Source organism: Pyrus communis, chromosome 12 (genome assembly GCF_963583255.1).
Source record: "Pyrus communis chromosome 12, drPyrComm1.1, whole genome shotgun sequence".
Classification (NCBI taxonomy): domain Eukaryota; kingdom Viridiplantae; phylum Streptophyta; class Magnoliopsida; order Rosales; family Rosaceae; genus Pyrus; species Pyrus communis.
In genome coordinates this window covers 10,373,301-10,390,462 of record NC_084814.1, presented here as the reverse complement: position 1 = coordinate 10,390,462, position 17,162 = coordinate 10,373,301, and positions in this window count along the sequence as shown.

Sequence of the window (17,162 nt, the reverse complement as noted above, 5' to 3'; positions counted from 1 at the left end):
CCACATATTCATTGCACATGCAATTCCAACCCACATGCATCCTTTAATCATTCAAACATGCAGCCACATTCCCTCCTAGCTGTCATGTTCCCCCCATTTCACCTATAAATAAGCATTCATTCTCATTCATTCTAATTCACTCTTCCATATTCCAGAAATTCGTCAAAACCTCTCCACACCCTTGCAGCAGCCACCAAAACACTTTTCTCCTCCATTGCAGCCACTCCAACCACTCCCCAAACCATTCACACCATCAAACTATCCTTAGACCTTGTGCTACAACGAAGAGGAAGATAAGAGGGCCTAAACGTTCATACAATTCAAGTTTGAGTTGTTGGAATGTTTAGGTGTTTCTTTGATTTCAATGTTTAATTTCAATGCTATTTGTTTTGTACGAATGAGGAATGGAAGAGAAGAGGGCCTAAACGTTCATACAATTCAAGTTTGAGTTGTTGGAATGTTTAGGTGTTTCTTTGATTCTCTTTGTTTTGTACCATGAGGAACTAAACCCCCCTTGGTTAGGGGGTGATTCGAATATATGTTTATGCTTGCATTTTGATTTGAATACTTCTAATTGCGTTTCATAAGTTGTGGATTGATGCGAGATTTATACGCACACAAATTAAACCCTCTTTTCGTCAAATTGTAGTATATGTATAAGTAGGGATCGTTCTGGACCGGGGATTAGGAGGGATTGTTAACCACTTGGATTTTACTCAAAAACGTAAAATAACAATATGAAACACTATACTAGACTCAAAGAATTCAAAATTAAACTTTAAAACACTAAGACAAACCAAAAGACTCAAAACAACACAAACACACTCAAATCTGCCTAAAAACCACTTTCTGGGCAGATTTGAGCACAAACACAAATTTGGACGAAATTAAGTAATAACTTGACTCAAGAACGTAAAAACACAATATAAAACACTAAACTAACTTAAAGAATGTAAAACTAAACACTTAAAACATTAAAACAAACCAAAAGACTCAAACATCACCCAAAACACTCAAAACTGCCTAAAAATCACTTTCTGGGCAGTTTTGATCACTTTGGTGAATCTGGACGAAATTGGAAAATAAAATGAATCAAAACACTTAAAAGCACAAACTAAATTGATTTCTAACTAAATTGGACATTAAAGTAAAGGGGGATTTAGATTTATACGAAAATTGAAATAACAAAACAAGTTAATAAACTAAACAGATTGTAAAACGAATTTGATGGAATGGAATGAATGGATGATAGAATGGCTAAGGGGTTCATCTCCATACATGTTATACTTGCATAATAAAATGATTTCCAATTGCATTTCAATAAACTATGATACTCAACACCCCAAGTTAGCCGTGATGCACTAATTAACCTTCAAATCTTCCTAACGTTATTGAATTGGATGATGCATACGACAATTCAAAACATTCCCCACAAGTCCTCAACATGAATGCATAGAAGAGGTACAAGCAAGAATCATTACGCTCTATGAAAATTATAAGTGTTGACGAGGCATTCGTTACTATGGATTGCATGAAACTTATGCCAAGAATTCATTTAACGCGATTGTTTATAAGCAACCTCCACTACTTGTGAATATAAGTTCATAACGATTAGGTGAATATAAGTTCAATCAAACAGTTAAACGAATTGAATCCACAACTTATGAAACGCAATTAGAAGTATTCAAATCAAAATGCAAGCATAAACATATATTCGAATCACCCCCTAACCAAGGGGGGTTTAGTTCATCATGGTACAAAACAAAGAGAATCAAAGAAACGCCTAAACATTCCAACAACTCAAACTTGAATTGTATGAACGTTTAGGCCCTCTTATCATCCATTCCTCATTCGTACAAAACAAAGAGCATTGAAATTAAACATTGAAATCAAAGAAACACCTAAACATTCCAACAACTCAAACTTGAATTGTATGAACGTTTAGGCACTCTTCTCTTCCTCTTCGTTGTAGCACAAGGTCTAGGGATAGTTTGATGGTGTGAATGGTTTGGGGAGTGGTTGGAGTGGCTGCAATAGAGGAGAAAAGTGTTTTGGTGGCTGCTGCAAGGGTGTGGAGAGATTTTGACGAATTTCTGGAATATGGAAGAGTGCATGAGAATGAATGCTTATTTATAGGTGAAATGGGGGGAACATGACAGCTAGGAGGGAATGTGGCTGCATGTTTGAATGATTAAAGGATGCATGTGGGTTGAAATTGCATGTGCAATGAATATGTGGCTGCATGTGCAAGGAGACAATCTGAAAATGCATGTGAAAGCATGTGTTGGCTGCAATGATGAAATGGATGGGAGTGCATGTGGCTTAATTAATTAAAGGGAGTGCATGTGCAATGTTTTAAAGGATGGAATGCATGTGAATATGATGGAAATCTGATATGGTGATGGGAGATGCATGTGGCTGATTTATGCATGTGAATGCATGTGGCTGCAATGGATTAGGAATCCTTCAATTTTGTCCATTCCTTTTGCTCCAAACATAAGCTATCCATTCCAAGTCCAATTTTGCTCCAAAATGCATCTTTTTGCTTCCTTAGCCATATGAACCTAAAAACACACGAAAATTGCTTAAACGACTAAAACAACTATGAATTAACAATATAAATGCACGAAAACAAGCTAAGTAAGTCGCCTAAATATGCTTCTATCATGGATTCAATTCGTTTAACTGTTTGATTGATAACTTATTTATGTATGTTCATTGAGAGTGCACACTTAATTTTCATGCATGAATATGACGCTAGAATATAAGTGAGTTTCACCTAATCGTTATGAACTTATATTCACAAGTAGTGGAGGTTGCTTATAAACAATCGCGTTAAACAAATTCTTGGCATAAGTTTCATGCGTATTCCATAGTAACGAATGCCTCGTCAACACTTATAATTTTCATAGAGCGTAATGATTCTTGCTTGTATCTCTTCTATGCATTCATGTTGAGGACTTGTGGGGAATGTTTTGAATTGTTGTATGCGCTAACCCATCCAATTCAATAACGTTAGGAAGATTTGAAGGTTAATTAGTGCATCACGGTTAACCCGGGGTGTTGAGTTTCATGGTTTATTGAAATGCAATTGGAAATCATTTTATTATGCAAGTATAACATGTATGGAGATGAACCCCTTAGCCATTCTATCATCCATTCATTCCATTCCATCAAATTCGTTTTACAATCTGTTTAGTTTATTAACTTGTTTTGTTATTTCAATTTTCGTATAAATCTAAATCCCCCTTTACTTTAATGTCCAATTTAGTTAGAAATCAATTTAGTTTGTGCTTTTAAGTGTTTTGATTCATTTTATTTCCCAATTTCGTCCAGATTCACCAAAGTGCTCAAAACTGCCCAGAAAGTGATTTTAAGGCAGTTTTGAGTGTTTTGGGTGATGTTTGAGTCTTTTGGTTTGGTTTAATGTTTTAAAGCTTAGTTTTACATTCTTTGAGTCTAGTTTAGTGTTTTATATTACGTTTTTACGTTTGTGATTCAATTTGTTACATAAATTCGTCCAAAGTACTCAAAGTGCTCAAAACTGCCCAGAAAGTGATTTTAAGGCAGTTTTGAGTGTTTTGGGTAATGTTTGAGTCTTTTGGTTTGTTTTAGTGTTTTAAAGTTTAGTTTTACATTCTTTGAGTCTAGTTTAGTGTTTTATATTACGTTTTTACGTTTGTGATTCAATTTGTTACATAAATTCGTCCAAAGTACTCAAAGTGCTCAAAACTGCCCAGAAAGTGATTTTAAGGCAGTTTTGAGTGTTTTGGGTAATGTTTGAGTCTTTTGGTTTGTTTTAGTGTTTTAAAGTTTAGTTTTGCATTCTTTGAGTCTAGTATAGTGTTTCATATTGTTATTTTACGTTTTTGAGTCAAATCCAAGTGGTTAACAATCCCTCCTAATCCCCGGTCCAGAACGATCCCTACTTGCACCTATACTACAATTTGACGAAAAGAGGGTTTAATTTGTGTGCGTATAAATTCCCGCATCAAATTTTGGCGCCGTTGCCGGGGATTAGCAACTTTGCTAATCCTTTGGATTGTTATTTTCGTTTTGTTTTTAGTTTTTGATTTGTGTTTTATTTGTTGAATTCAAGTACTAGAGAAGAACAACATGGCACTTGATAATGCTTCTCTTTTGTCACAGCTCATGGAACGGTCCCAAATGCAAAACGTTGATATATTTGATCTTCCATCAAGGAATAACGTGTTTTCCAATACTTACAATTCAGATTGGAGTGATCATTCAAACTCTATGTGGTGGGAAGCTCAACATGTTCAAGAAGAAGGATATTGGCAGCCACCACAACCTCATATTCAATATGCCCAACCAAATTCAAGTTCGTCAATAGATTATAATCAAAAGCTTAATGAATTAATTTGTTTGGTGCAGGGCTCACAAAATCAAGAGAATGAGGCTCAACAAGAAGAATATTGGCAGCCATATGAGGAGTTCTATTCAACGCCTATGCAGACACCACAAAGGTTGGACCTCTTGGAAAAGCAAATTGGGCAGATCGCGGAGTTCGTAGGACAGTTTCGAGACCAAGGCGAACTCCCTAGTTCAACCATTGAAAACTCGAAGGAAGATTTTGAAATCCATAATGCTATCACTTTGGGAAGTGCTATGGAGGTTGGAGCTGACCTAAAAATGTCTAAACATAGCCTAGAAGTGGATGAGGAGTTGCAATTTGAGGAAGAGGAATACACCCAACCCACGGCAAGGGTGGAAACACCTTTGCCGGAGGCACCTATTGCTCCTACGCCATCTAATTCAAGTAAGGTTGTTCCAAATTTAATTAATTCTAACCCCATTCCACCTAATATCCCTATTCCTTGCAGGTTCATGAATTCCAAGGAAGAAGAAAGTGAAAAAGACATCTTGGAAGCACTTCCAAAGGTGCAAAGTAGGGAATATCATGAATTCATCAAAGAGGACGTTCTTGAGGCAAACAAACCCAAAGAAGTTGAATTTTATGACACAAGACAAGGACCAATCCTCACATCAAATCTGTCCAAGGGCAAAGTTCCTGAAATGTTCAAAGAAGATGTGTTTATCCTTGAGTTCATGTCGGAGCACATAAGTAAGCCACCTCCTCCAATTTCAATTTTCTTTTATACTAACATGTTGTTAATGATTCAGGCATCCAATCTTGAATTTAAACCATTACCGGATCATTTCAAGTATCACCGCCCATTCAAAGATAAATTCCATGCCGATTGATTCAGAATAAAAAAAAAAAAAAAAAAAAAAAAAAAGAGAAAAAAAATAAAATAAAGCAGATGTAGCCTTCACAGAGGTTGTTTGCTTGAAGCCCCACTACGTGGCATTACTCTTGAAGCGGAAGGCGTAGGAGCAGAAGACATAGGAGCAGAAGGCATCGGAACGGAAGGCATCGAAGCGGAAGGCATCGGAGCGGGAGGCATCGGAGCTAGAGCATTCCAGGCCTCAATACTTGGCCAAGCGCTGGATGACCCAGGAAAAAGGTGCCTCTGGAGATAAGTCGCAAGCCTTTGACGGTCACTGTGAATTCGACCCTCAGATTCTTGCAGCTCATCAAGCTTCCTCTTCATCCCCGACGAATAGTTATTTGCAAGCACATGCAAACTTCTATTCTCGTACTTAAGCTGCTGGATCTCTTGCTTAAGTCTTTCCACCTCTGCCATCAATGATTCCACCTGACGGGACCGAGCAAGCAGGCGTTGGCCCATGTTGGACACAGAACTCGCACACTGAACACTAAGTACGAGGGTCTCTTGAACGGCCAACTCATCGGACCGTCCTGACAGCAGCCTACTATCTTTTGGAGTGAGGAGGTTCTTAGCTACTATTGTAGCTGTTGTGGCGTCCTGCATCACGGAGTCTTCACCTGTAAGAAGACCGTTAGAAGATAAAAAAGAAGGGCGCCATACGTTACCTTGACGCGGCGCGCCCGTATCACTGCTAAGGCTCAATTCCAAGCTAAGGTTCGATGAGTTTGCCATTTTTCAAAAGTGTTCAAAGAGAAGGGATGGAGTTAAATTTCAAAGGGCCGGAGTCGATTTTCAAGAATGGGAAATCTTCAGAGTGTGTTTGTTGTGGTGATCGATAGCTCAATAAAAAAGCCAAAGCGACGCGTCCACCGATTCAAAAAGCCGGAATTTCCGGCGTAATTTAGGCAACGCTTTCTCGGCTTTTCAGAAGACACGTTCAACTTTGTCAAAAGAATTCTTCTTTTCAGACAACACGTGGAGGCCATCACCGCAACTACACATCTTTAGCCGACAAGCGCAAAGTTCGGCGATGCTTTCTCTACTTTTCAGAAAACGCGTGCAGCTTTGTCAAAAGGAGCCGCATACGCACTACTACGTGTCGTTCAGAAAGCAAAGGGGCGTCGTTCAGAAATCGAAGGGGCGCCTGCTCAGAAATCGAAGAGGCGTCGTTCAGATATCGAAGAGAAATTTGTCGACAAGGGTAAAAACACAGTACCACCACTTGATATTATCTCTATATATGTTGACCTTCGTCTTTTATGGCAAGGCATACCTGAAAAAAATGCCCAACTCTCTCTCACCTCTGAGGGCGCACTCCCAGCAAAGCCTCTTGAAATACTCAATTTTTTCTCCCCCAAAGAAGATACCAGAAACCTGGAGTACAAATGAGGCAGAAGGAAACGGTCGATCGAAGCATGTGGAGACAACCACAACAAATACATGTGCTGCTTCATTCGCCGTTTCTTCAAAAGCAAAGGTATCTCATATCATCAAGGTCTAAAGCAAAAGTATCTCATATCATGCTCTTTCCCTGTCTTTTTCTTTGTCCTTGTTCTTACTCGCATGGCAAAGTGAAAGAAGCAATCAGCCGGCACTTGGAGTCAATCTTCCGATCTGGAGCCAACTGCCTGGAATCTATTCCTGATTGCTTACCTAGCGTTGCTCTCGAGTAGTCATCTTCAACGGTTGATACACTTCCGGAGAAGGGACCACTTCTGCAAAGGGGAGCGAGTAAGGCAAGTGAAAATGATACATTGAAGCATGTGGAGACAAACATAGGCTGAGTTATCCTCCAACCCTTTTCAATACGAATTGGAAAGATTGAACAAAGAAACAGACCAAAGGGGTAAGCTCAGACCTTCGGGGAAGACCAAAAGAATCCTCCAGCCCAGTAGCACAAAGGAAAATCAACAAGTGGAGGAGCCAAAAGAATCCTGCTGCCCAGTTCAAGAGTAGCACAAAGGAAAATCAACGATGGGCGGAAACCAGTTCAAGAGTAAGCCTGTGGAATCACAAAGATCAAAGCCTCAATGCAATCACCAAGGAGAAGAGGGAATTTACACTCCATAACCAGATTTGCGTCCCTAAACTCTTCTCTTTGTTAATTACATTCTGCCATGTTTAGTATGTTTAAATGCTTTTTGTGTGTTTACTTATGTTTTGTGTGAATCTATGCTTAAAACATTGAGGACAATGTTTGATTTAAGTGTGGGGGGGTAACTAATGTTGTTAATGCAAATTCGTGGGATTTTATCACCCATAACTTCAAATGTTGTTCCTTGCTGTTTTAAGGTGTTTTTAAGTTGTTTTAGAGTGTTTTTAGTGTGTTTTGTTTTATAACTCCGAAAATCACATAAAAATTTGAAAAACATGTTTTGAAAAGCCTAAAAAGAGTGTTTTGAGTCGTTTTTGTGTGTTTGTGTCTTAGGGTACCTTCCAACACAATGATAAGGATTTGGTTTGTAATTGCATGACTGTTAAAAAGAGTTATAAACATGGAAAAAAGTTTGATTTACTCTTGGTATATGCTTGGTTATGGTTATAATATATGACTTCACATGCAATCATAAAAGAAAAATTCGTTTTTGTAACATGCTTGAAGGAAGAAACTCATAATAACGCTACATCCCTGTGAGACTCGAGCCATTACTTTCTTTGGAGAGTTATTTTCTGTGATTCTTTGTTTTCTAAAGTTGTTGCATGATCTCATTATTCCTTGCTTGGTTGCTACTTAGAATGCAATTGTATCATGATAGAACTAAATGCTATAACTTATATCCGTTTCATTCAAAGCATGACATTGAATTGCATAACATATATCAAGATGAAGTTGTGTAGTTGCCACCATAGCCAAATAGCCTTACTTCCCATTTTTCGTATTTGTTGTAAGTTTTAACCCCGTTGAGCTTTGTTTAGCCTTTATTCATTGTTAACCCACATTATCCTAACCTAGCCTAGTTTAGGACTGTCCACACCCTTGTTCTTAAAAGATAGTGAGCATGACTTAAATGAATTCCTTTTGAGTACATTATGAAAGAAAATGAGTGTGGGGGAGAGAATGTTTTGTTCTTAAGCGTTTATGTATGTTTTGAGAGTCAAAAGAAAAGAAAAAATTCTGAAAAACATATGAAAAAGAAAAAAAACAGAAAAGAAAAGAAAGAAAGAAAGAAAAAAAAAAAAAAAGAGCTTGTTCCCCCTTGTTGTTCAAAAGTTGAGTTTTCATTCAAAAGTGAATTCTAAGTTAATTCAAATGCTTTGCTCGCTATTTCTTTAAGAACCTTTGTTTTCCATATCCCTTCTTTGTTAGCCAAACACCTTTAGCCCCGTTTCAACCCTTATGCTTCTATCTTGATCGTTATGTGTTCAATAATGTGGAGTTTGGAATTGATATGAGCTTATGGTGTCACTGGTTCTCGATTCTAAGTAGTTGCATTCCATTCATGAGATCATATCTAAACATGCTTATTAACTCCAGAAATTGCTTCCTTTGAAATACATATATGTGAGTGTTCGTTTTTATGTTTACATCAATCTTCTCACATATAACTAGTTTAGGGTGTGTAGTCAGAAAATCTGAGTGAAAATTGAGTGCACATATTGTAAGGAATTGAGCAAATTCTCTAAGGCATGTTACTACATTCAAAGTATTGTTTTAAATGCTTAATTGTGAATTAGTATGTGGTGACTATGATTAAGTATGTACTTAAGTGTAAAGATAACCAAAATCTGTGGGAATAATGATTTTTAACATGTCATGTGCATTGGAAATCCCTGAGACGATTGTTGGAAGGTGTAGGTTGTGTTTTGTTCGTTTTGTTTTGTTTTTGGTTTCTTTTGTTTTGTTTTGCTCGAGGACTAGCAAAAGCTAAGTGTGGGGGAATTTGATAGGAGCATATTTAGGCGACTTACTTAGCTTGTTTTCGTGCATTTATATTGTTAATTCATAGTTGTTTTTGGCTTTTAAGCCATTTTCGTGTGTTTTTAGGTTCATGTGGCTAAGGAAGCAAAAAGATGCATTTTGGAGCATTTTGGAGCAAAATTGGACTTGGAATGGATAGCTTATGTTTGGAGCAAAAGGAATGGACGAAATTGAAGGATTCCTAATCCATTGCAGCCACATGCTTTCACATGCATAAATCAGCCACATGCATCTCCCATCACCATATCAGATTTCCATCATATTCACATGCATTCCATCCTTTAAAACATTGCACATGCACTCCCTTTAATTAATTAAGCCACATGCACTCCCATCCATTTCATCATTGCAGCCAACACATGCTTTCACATGCATTTTCAGATTGTCCCCTTGCACATGCAGCCACATATTCATTGCACATGCAATTCCAACCCACATGCATCCTTTAATCATGCAAACATGCAGCCACATTCCCTCCTAGCTGTCATGTTCCCCCCATTTCACCTATAAATAAGCATTCATTCTCATTCATTCTAATTCACTCTTCCATATTCCAGAAATTCGTCAAAACCTCTCCACACCCTTGCAGCAGCCACCAAAACACTTTTCTCCTCCATTGCAGCCACTCCAACCACTCCCCAAACCATTCACACCATCAAACTATCCTTAGACCTTGTGCTACAACGAAGAGGAAGATAAGAGGGCCTAAACGTTCATACAATTCAAGTTTGAGTTGTTGGAATGTTTAGGTGTTTCTTTGATTTCAATGTTTAATTTCAATGCTCTTTGTTTTGTACGAATGAGGAATGGAAGAGAAGAGGGCCTAAACGTTCATACAATTCAAGTTTGAGTTGTTGGAATGTTTAGGTGTTTCTTTGATTCTCTTTGTTTTGTACCATGAGGAACTAAACCCCCCTTGGTTAGGGGGTGATTCGAATATATGTTTATGCTTGCATTTTGATTTGAATACTTCTAATTGCGTTTCATAAGTTGTGGATTCAATTCGTTTAACTGTTTGATTGATAACTTATTTATGTATGTTCATTGAGAGTGCACACTTAATTTTCATGCATGAATATGACGCTAGAATATAAGTGAGTTTCACCTAACCGTCAAGTTTTCCTTAAGTTAATGAATTGGATGATTGCATACGACAACCCAAAGCATTCCTCACAAGTTCCCTACATGAATTGCATAATAGAGAAACAAGCAAGAATCATTAAGCATCATGAAAACTATAAGTGTTGACGAGGCATTCGTTACTATGATTGCATGAAACTTATGCCAAGAATTCGTTTAACGCGATTGTTTATAAGCAACCTCCACTACTTGTGAATATAAGTTCATAACGATTAGGTGAAACTCACTTATATTCTAGCGTCATATTCATGCATGAAAATTAAGCGCGCATTCTTAATAAACATACATAAATAAGTTATCAATCAAACGGTTAAACAAATTGAATCCACAACTTATGAAACGCAATTAGAAGTAATCAAATCAAAATGCAAGCATAAACATATATTTCGAATCCCCCCCTAGCTAAAGGGGGGTTTAGTTCCTCATACAAAACAAAGAGAATTGAAATTAAACATTGAAATCAAAGAAACGCCTAAACATTCCAACAACTCAAACTTGAATTGTATGAACGTTTAGGCCCTCTTCTCTTCCTCTTTATTGTAGCATAAGGTCTAGGGATAATTGGTTTGGGGGATGGAAGTGTGGAATGAAAAAGGAATTATGGAAATAGGTGAGGAGTGGTGGAGAAAATGGTGCAGAAAATGGAGAGAAACTCACGGCTAGAGAAGGAATGGAGTGTTTGTGTTGTGGTATCTACAATGGAATGAGATGTTTTGAATGATGGGAATGCAAGGGTATTTATAGGAGGAGTGGAGATGTATATGGCTATTTGTTTAAGGTGTTTGTGTGGAGGAATGATGGAGAATTGCATGTGGAATGGCTGCAATGATGAAGAATGAAAGCTGGAAAATAAAAGGGAAAGCTGGAAATCTGAAAATGCAAATGGGAATCCTGAAATGCAAAGGTGGCCACGGTTTTGAGTGTGTTTTGTGTTGGAAATGCATGTGAATGCATGTGAATGTTGTTTGTGTGAAGTGTGTGTGGGTCAAAGAGTGAATGGTGGTGTAATGATGAAGTGTGATGGCTGAAAATGTCAAGGGAAATGCATGTGATTGCATGGCAAAGAATTTCAGGATGCATGTGTGTTGGTGTGTTGTGTGATTGTTTTGTGGTTTAAGTGGCTTAATTAAAGAATGGGAGTGCATGTGGCTTAGGTGGTGTAATGATGAAGTGGGAATTGAAAGAATGTGGTTTGGAAAGTGGAAGGGAAGGCACGGCACAAAGGGGGAAGTGTTGGAAATGCATGTGATGCATGCCAATGTTGTCTTTTGGTGCATGTGTGTGTTGAATGGTGTCCTTTAATTATGCACGGTTTAGGGCTGTTAAGGGGAGAGAAATGGGAGTGAATGTGGCTTAATGATGAAGGGGGAAAGCTTGGAAAGCATGTGGCAAGGTTGGTTGCATGATGATGATGCATGTGAGTTGAAATGCATATGTTTAAATGGTTGAAATGTGTAGATGATTATGAGTATGATAAGTGATAAGTGAATGATGTATTAAGTGATAAATGAATGATATGTTAAGTGATAAATGAATGATATGTGGTGAGTGATAAGTGAATGGAAGTGATAAGTGATAAGTGAATGGAAGTGATAAGTGAATGGTTTGATAAGTGAATGATATGATAAGTGAATGCTTATAATAAGTGAATGATATGATAAGTGAATGATTTAAGTGTTTAAAATAGGGAACAAAGCCCTTCCTTGCATGGCAAGGAAGGGAAACACAAGGAAACACACGACAATGTCCTAAGGCTGCAAGGAATGTTGTTTTTGTGTTCTAAAATGCGTAGGAGTCTTCAATGATGCTTAAACATGAGGTCTTTTAGGATTTAACTTTCCTACTTCAAGTCTTTAATTTCGTCCATCCTCTTGGCTCCAAGCATATGATATCCATTCCAATCTCTAATTTGCTCCAAAAGGCTCCAAAAGGCATCCTTTTGCATACATTGCCCTTAGAACCTGAAAACACACAAAAGAAGCATAAAGGACTAAAATAACTAGAGAAACATAACGTAAATGCACGAGAACAAGCCATTTAAGTCGCATGAATATGCTCCTATCAAATACCCCCACACTTATCTTTTGCTAGTCCTCGAGCAAAACAGAAAGAAAAACAAAACAAAACCAAACGAAACAAAACAAGTAAAACACAACCTAAACCTTCCAACAACCGTCTTAGGGATTTCCAAAGCACATGACAAGTTAAAAATCATCATTCCCACAGATTTTTGCCATCATTACACTTAAGTACATTCTTAATCATAGTCACCACATACTAGTTCACAATTAAGCATTTAAAACACATTTCGAATGTAGTAACATGCCTTAGAGAAATTGCTCAAATCCTTACAAGATATGCACTCGTTTTTCACACAGATTTTCTGACTACACACCCTACACTAGTTATATGTGAGAAGATTGATGTAAACATGTAGACGAACACTCACATATGTTATAACAAGGAAAGCATTTTCTGGATTTACGATAATGACATGAATATGATCTCATGAATGGAATGCTACTACTTAGAATGAGAACCAGTGATTCCATAAGCTCATATCAATTTCAAACTCCACATTATTGAACACATAACGATCAAGATAGAAGTCAAAGGGGTGTAACGGGGCTAAAGGTGTTTGGCTAACAAAGAAGGTATATGGAAAACAAAGGTTCTTAAAGAAATAGCGAGCAAAGCATTTGAATTAACGTAGAATTCACTTTTGAATGAAAACTCAACTTTTGAACAACAAGGGGGAACAAGCTCTTTTTTCTTTCTTTCTTTCTTTTCTTTTCTGTTTTTCTTTTTCATATGTTTTTCACAATTTTTTTCTTTTCTTTTGACTCTCAAAACATACATAAACGCTTAAGAACAAAACATTCTCCCCCACACTCATTTTCTTTCATAATGTACTCAAAAGGAATTCATTTAAGTCATGCTCACTATCATTTAAGAACAAGGGTGTGGACTGTCCTACACTAGGCTAGGTAAGGGGTGATGTGGTTAGCAAAGAAAATAGGCTAAACGAGGCTCAACGGGGTTAAAACTAATATATACGAAATATGGGAAGTAAGGCTATTTGGCTATGGTGGCAACTGATGCGTGATTTATACGCACACAAATTAAACCCTCTTTTTGTCAATTGTAGTATAAGTATAAGTAGGGATCGTTCTGGACCGGGGATTAGGAGGGATTGTTAATCACTTGGATTTGACTCAAAAACATAAAAACAAAGTTAAAAACGTTCACAAAGACTCAAAGGACTCAAAACAAGTTCAAAAGACTCAAAACTGCCTAAAAACACTAACTAGGCAGTTTCTGACCTTAACCCCAATGTTGGACGAATTTAGGATTATGGCTTGATTCAAACGTAAAATAACAATATAAAACACTATACTAGACTCAAAGAATGCAAAACTAAACTTTAAAACACTAAAACAAACCAAAAGACTCAAACATCACCCAAAACACTCAAAACAGCCTTAAAATCACTTTCTGGGCAGTTTTGAGCACTTTGGTGAATTTGGACGAATTTTGGGAAATAAATTGAATCAAAACACTTTAAAACATAAACTAAACAAAGTCTAAACACAAAAGAACAAGAAAGTAAAGGGGGGGGGGGTTAGGTTTTGACGAATTTAAACTAAAAGAACAGATTGTAAGTAAAAGCAAAATGTAAATGTGAATGTGTGATAGAATTGAATGGAATGAAGGCTAGCTAAGGGGTTCATCTCCATACATGTTATACTTGCATAATAAAATGATTTCCAATTGCATTTCAATAAACTATGATACTCAACACCCCAAGTTAACCGTGATGCACTAATTAACCTTCAAATCTTCCTAACGTTATTGAATTGGATGATGCATGCGACAATTCAAAACATTCCCCACAAGTCCTCAACATGAATGCATAGAAGAGGTACAAGCAAGAATCATTACGCTCTATGATACAATCAAAGATCATTAAGCATTATGAAAACTATAAGTGTTGACGAGGCATTCGTTACTATGATGAGCATGAAACTCGTGCCAAGAATTCATTTAACGCGATTGTTTATAAGCAACCTCCACTACTTGTGAATATAAGTTCATAACGATTAGGTGAAACTCACTTATATTCTAGCGTCATATTCATGCATGAAAATTAAGCGCGCATTCTCAATAAACATACATAAATAAGTTATCAATCAAACGGTTAAACAAATTGAATCCACAACTTATGAAACGCAATTAGAAGTAATCAAATCAAAATGCAAGCATAAACATATATTTCGAATTCCCCCCTAGCCAAGGGGGGTTTAGTTGAATTTAAACATTGGAATCAAAGAAACACCTAAACATTCCAACAACTCAAACTTGAATTGTATGAACGTTTAGGCACTCTTCTCTTCCATTCCTCATACGTACAAAACAAAGAGTATTGAAATTAAACATTGAAATCAAAGAAACACCTAAACATTCCAACAACTCAAACTTGAATTGTATGAACGTTTAGGCACTCTTCTCTTCCTCTTCGTTGTAGCACAAGGTCTAAGGATAGTTTGATGGTGTGAATGGTTTGGGGAGTGGTTGGAGTGGCTGCAATGGAGGAGAAAAGTGTTTTGGTGGCTGCAATGAGGGTGTGGAGAGGTTTTGACGAATTTCTGGAATATGGAAGAGTGTATGAGTTGAGGTGTGTTAATGGAAGGAATGGTGGAGTGAATGGATGAATTTCTGTGGTGGAAGAGTTGTGAATGAATGAGAATGAATGAATGAGTATTTATAGGTGAAATGGGGGGAACATGACAGCTAGGTTGCATGTGCTAATGCTTGTGTGTGCATGTGAAATCTGCCAAGATGCATGTGAAAGTGTATGAAATGCAATCTGAAATGGGATAGCATGTGGGTGAATGTGTGGCTGCAATGATGAAGTGAATGCATGTGTTGAATGATTAAAGTGCATGTGCAATGTTTTAAAGGATGGAATGATGGAGGAACAAGTGCATGTGAATGCATGGTGATAGCATGTGCACGGTTTTGGTTGGAATGATGGCAGATTGTGAAAACATGTGAATGCATGTGTTTGATGAATGATAAGTGGTGAATGATATGATAAGTGATAAGTGATGAATGATAAGTGGTGAATGATATGATAAGTGATAAGTGGTGAATGATAAGTGATGAATGATAAGTGGTGAATGATATGATAAGTGATAAGTGGTGAATGATAAGTGATGAATGATAAGTGGTGAATGATATGATAAGCGGTGAATGATAAGTGATATGATATGTGATTATGATAAGTAATGGGAGCATGTGAGGGAATGAATAATGAATGCATGTGTATGGTTTTGGGAGAAAGGTGGAGATGCACGGCATAAGGGAATTGGAAAGGTTTAAATGTCCTAAAACTAAAGGGAACAAAGTTCCAACACTTTGGTCTTCAATTTCGTCCAACATTTTGGCGCCAAGCATAAGCTATCCATCCTTAGCCCAAAAGTGCTCCAAAAGTCTCCAAAATGCATCTTTTTGCTCCTTTAGCCCTTTGGACCTACAAACACACGAAAATAGCTTAAAGGACTAAAATAACTAAAGAAACATAACGTAAATGCACGAGAACAAGCCATTTAAGTCGCATGAATATGCTCCTATCAAATACCCCCACACTTATCTTTTGCTAGTCCTCGAGCAAAACAAAACAACAAAAGAACACGAAACTAGACAAAACGAACAAAACACAACCTACACCTTCCAACAATCGTCTCACGGATTTCCAATGCTCATGACAAGTTAAAAATCATTATTCCCACAGATTTTAGCCATCTTTACACTTAAGTACATTCTTAATCATAGTCACCACATACTAGTTCACATTTAAGCATTTAAAACCATTTCGAATGTAGTAACATGCCTTAGAGAATTTCCTCAATTCCTTACTAGAATGCACTCTATTTTCACATAGATTTTCTGACTACACACCCTACACTAGTTATATGTGAGAGATTGATGTAAACATGAAAGACTAGTATCTCACATATGTTATAACAAAGAAAGCATTTTCTGGATTTACGATAATGACATGAATATGATCTCATGAATGGAATGCTACTACTTAGAATGAGAACCAGTGATTCCATAAGCTCATATCAATTCCAAACTCCACATATTGAACACATAATGATCAAGATAGAAGCATAAGGGTTGAAACGGGGCTAAAGGTGTTTGGCTAACAAAGAAAGGATAGGGAAAACAAATGTTCTTTAAGCAATAGTGAGCAAAGTATTGAATTAGGCACTTAGAATTCCCTTTAGAACGCAGAAGTCAACTTTGAACACCCAAGGGGAAGTCACACAAAACTTAGGGCCATATTCAAACTTTTTGGGCCCTTTCTTCAACAATCACACTTGTGAGTCCATTCTCACTTATTTTCACTCTTTTTCTTTCTTTTCTTCTTCTTTTTCTCACATTTTTTTTTCCCGTGCCTCCTTTAAGACTTAGGCACATACATACACACAAAAATCCCTTCCCCCACACTTATTTTCTGCAACATATTAATCAAAAGGAATTCATTTAAGTCATGCTCACTATACTTCAAGAACAAGGGTATAGGAAAGTCCTACTCTAGGCTAGGTAAGGGGTGATGTGGTTAGCAAAGAAAATAGGCTAAACGAGGCTCAACGAGGTTAAAACTAATATATACGAAATATGGGAAGTAAGGCTATTTGGCTATGGTGGCAACAACACAACTTCATCTTGATATATATTATGCAATTCAATGTCATGCTTTGAATGAAACGGATATAAGTTCTAGCATTTAGTTCTATCATGATACAATTGCATTCTAAGTAGCAACCAAGCAAGGAATA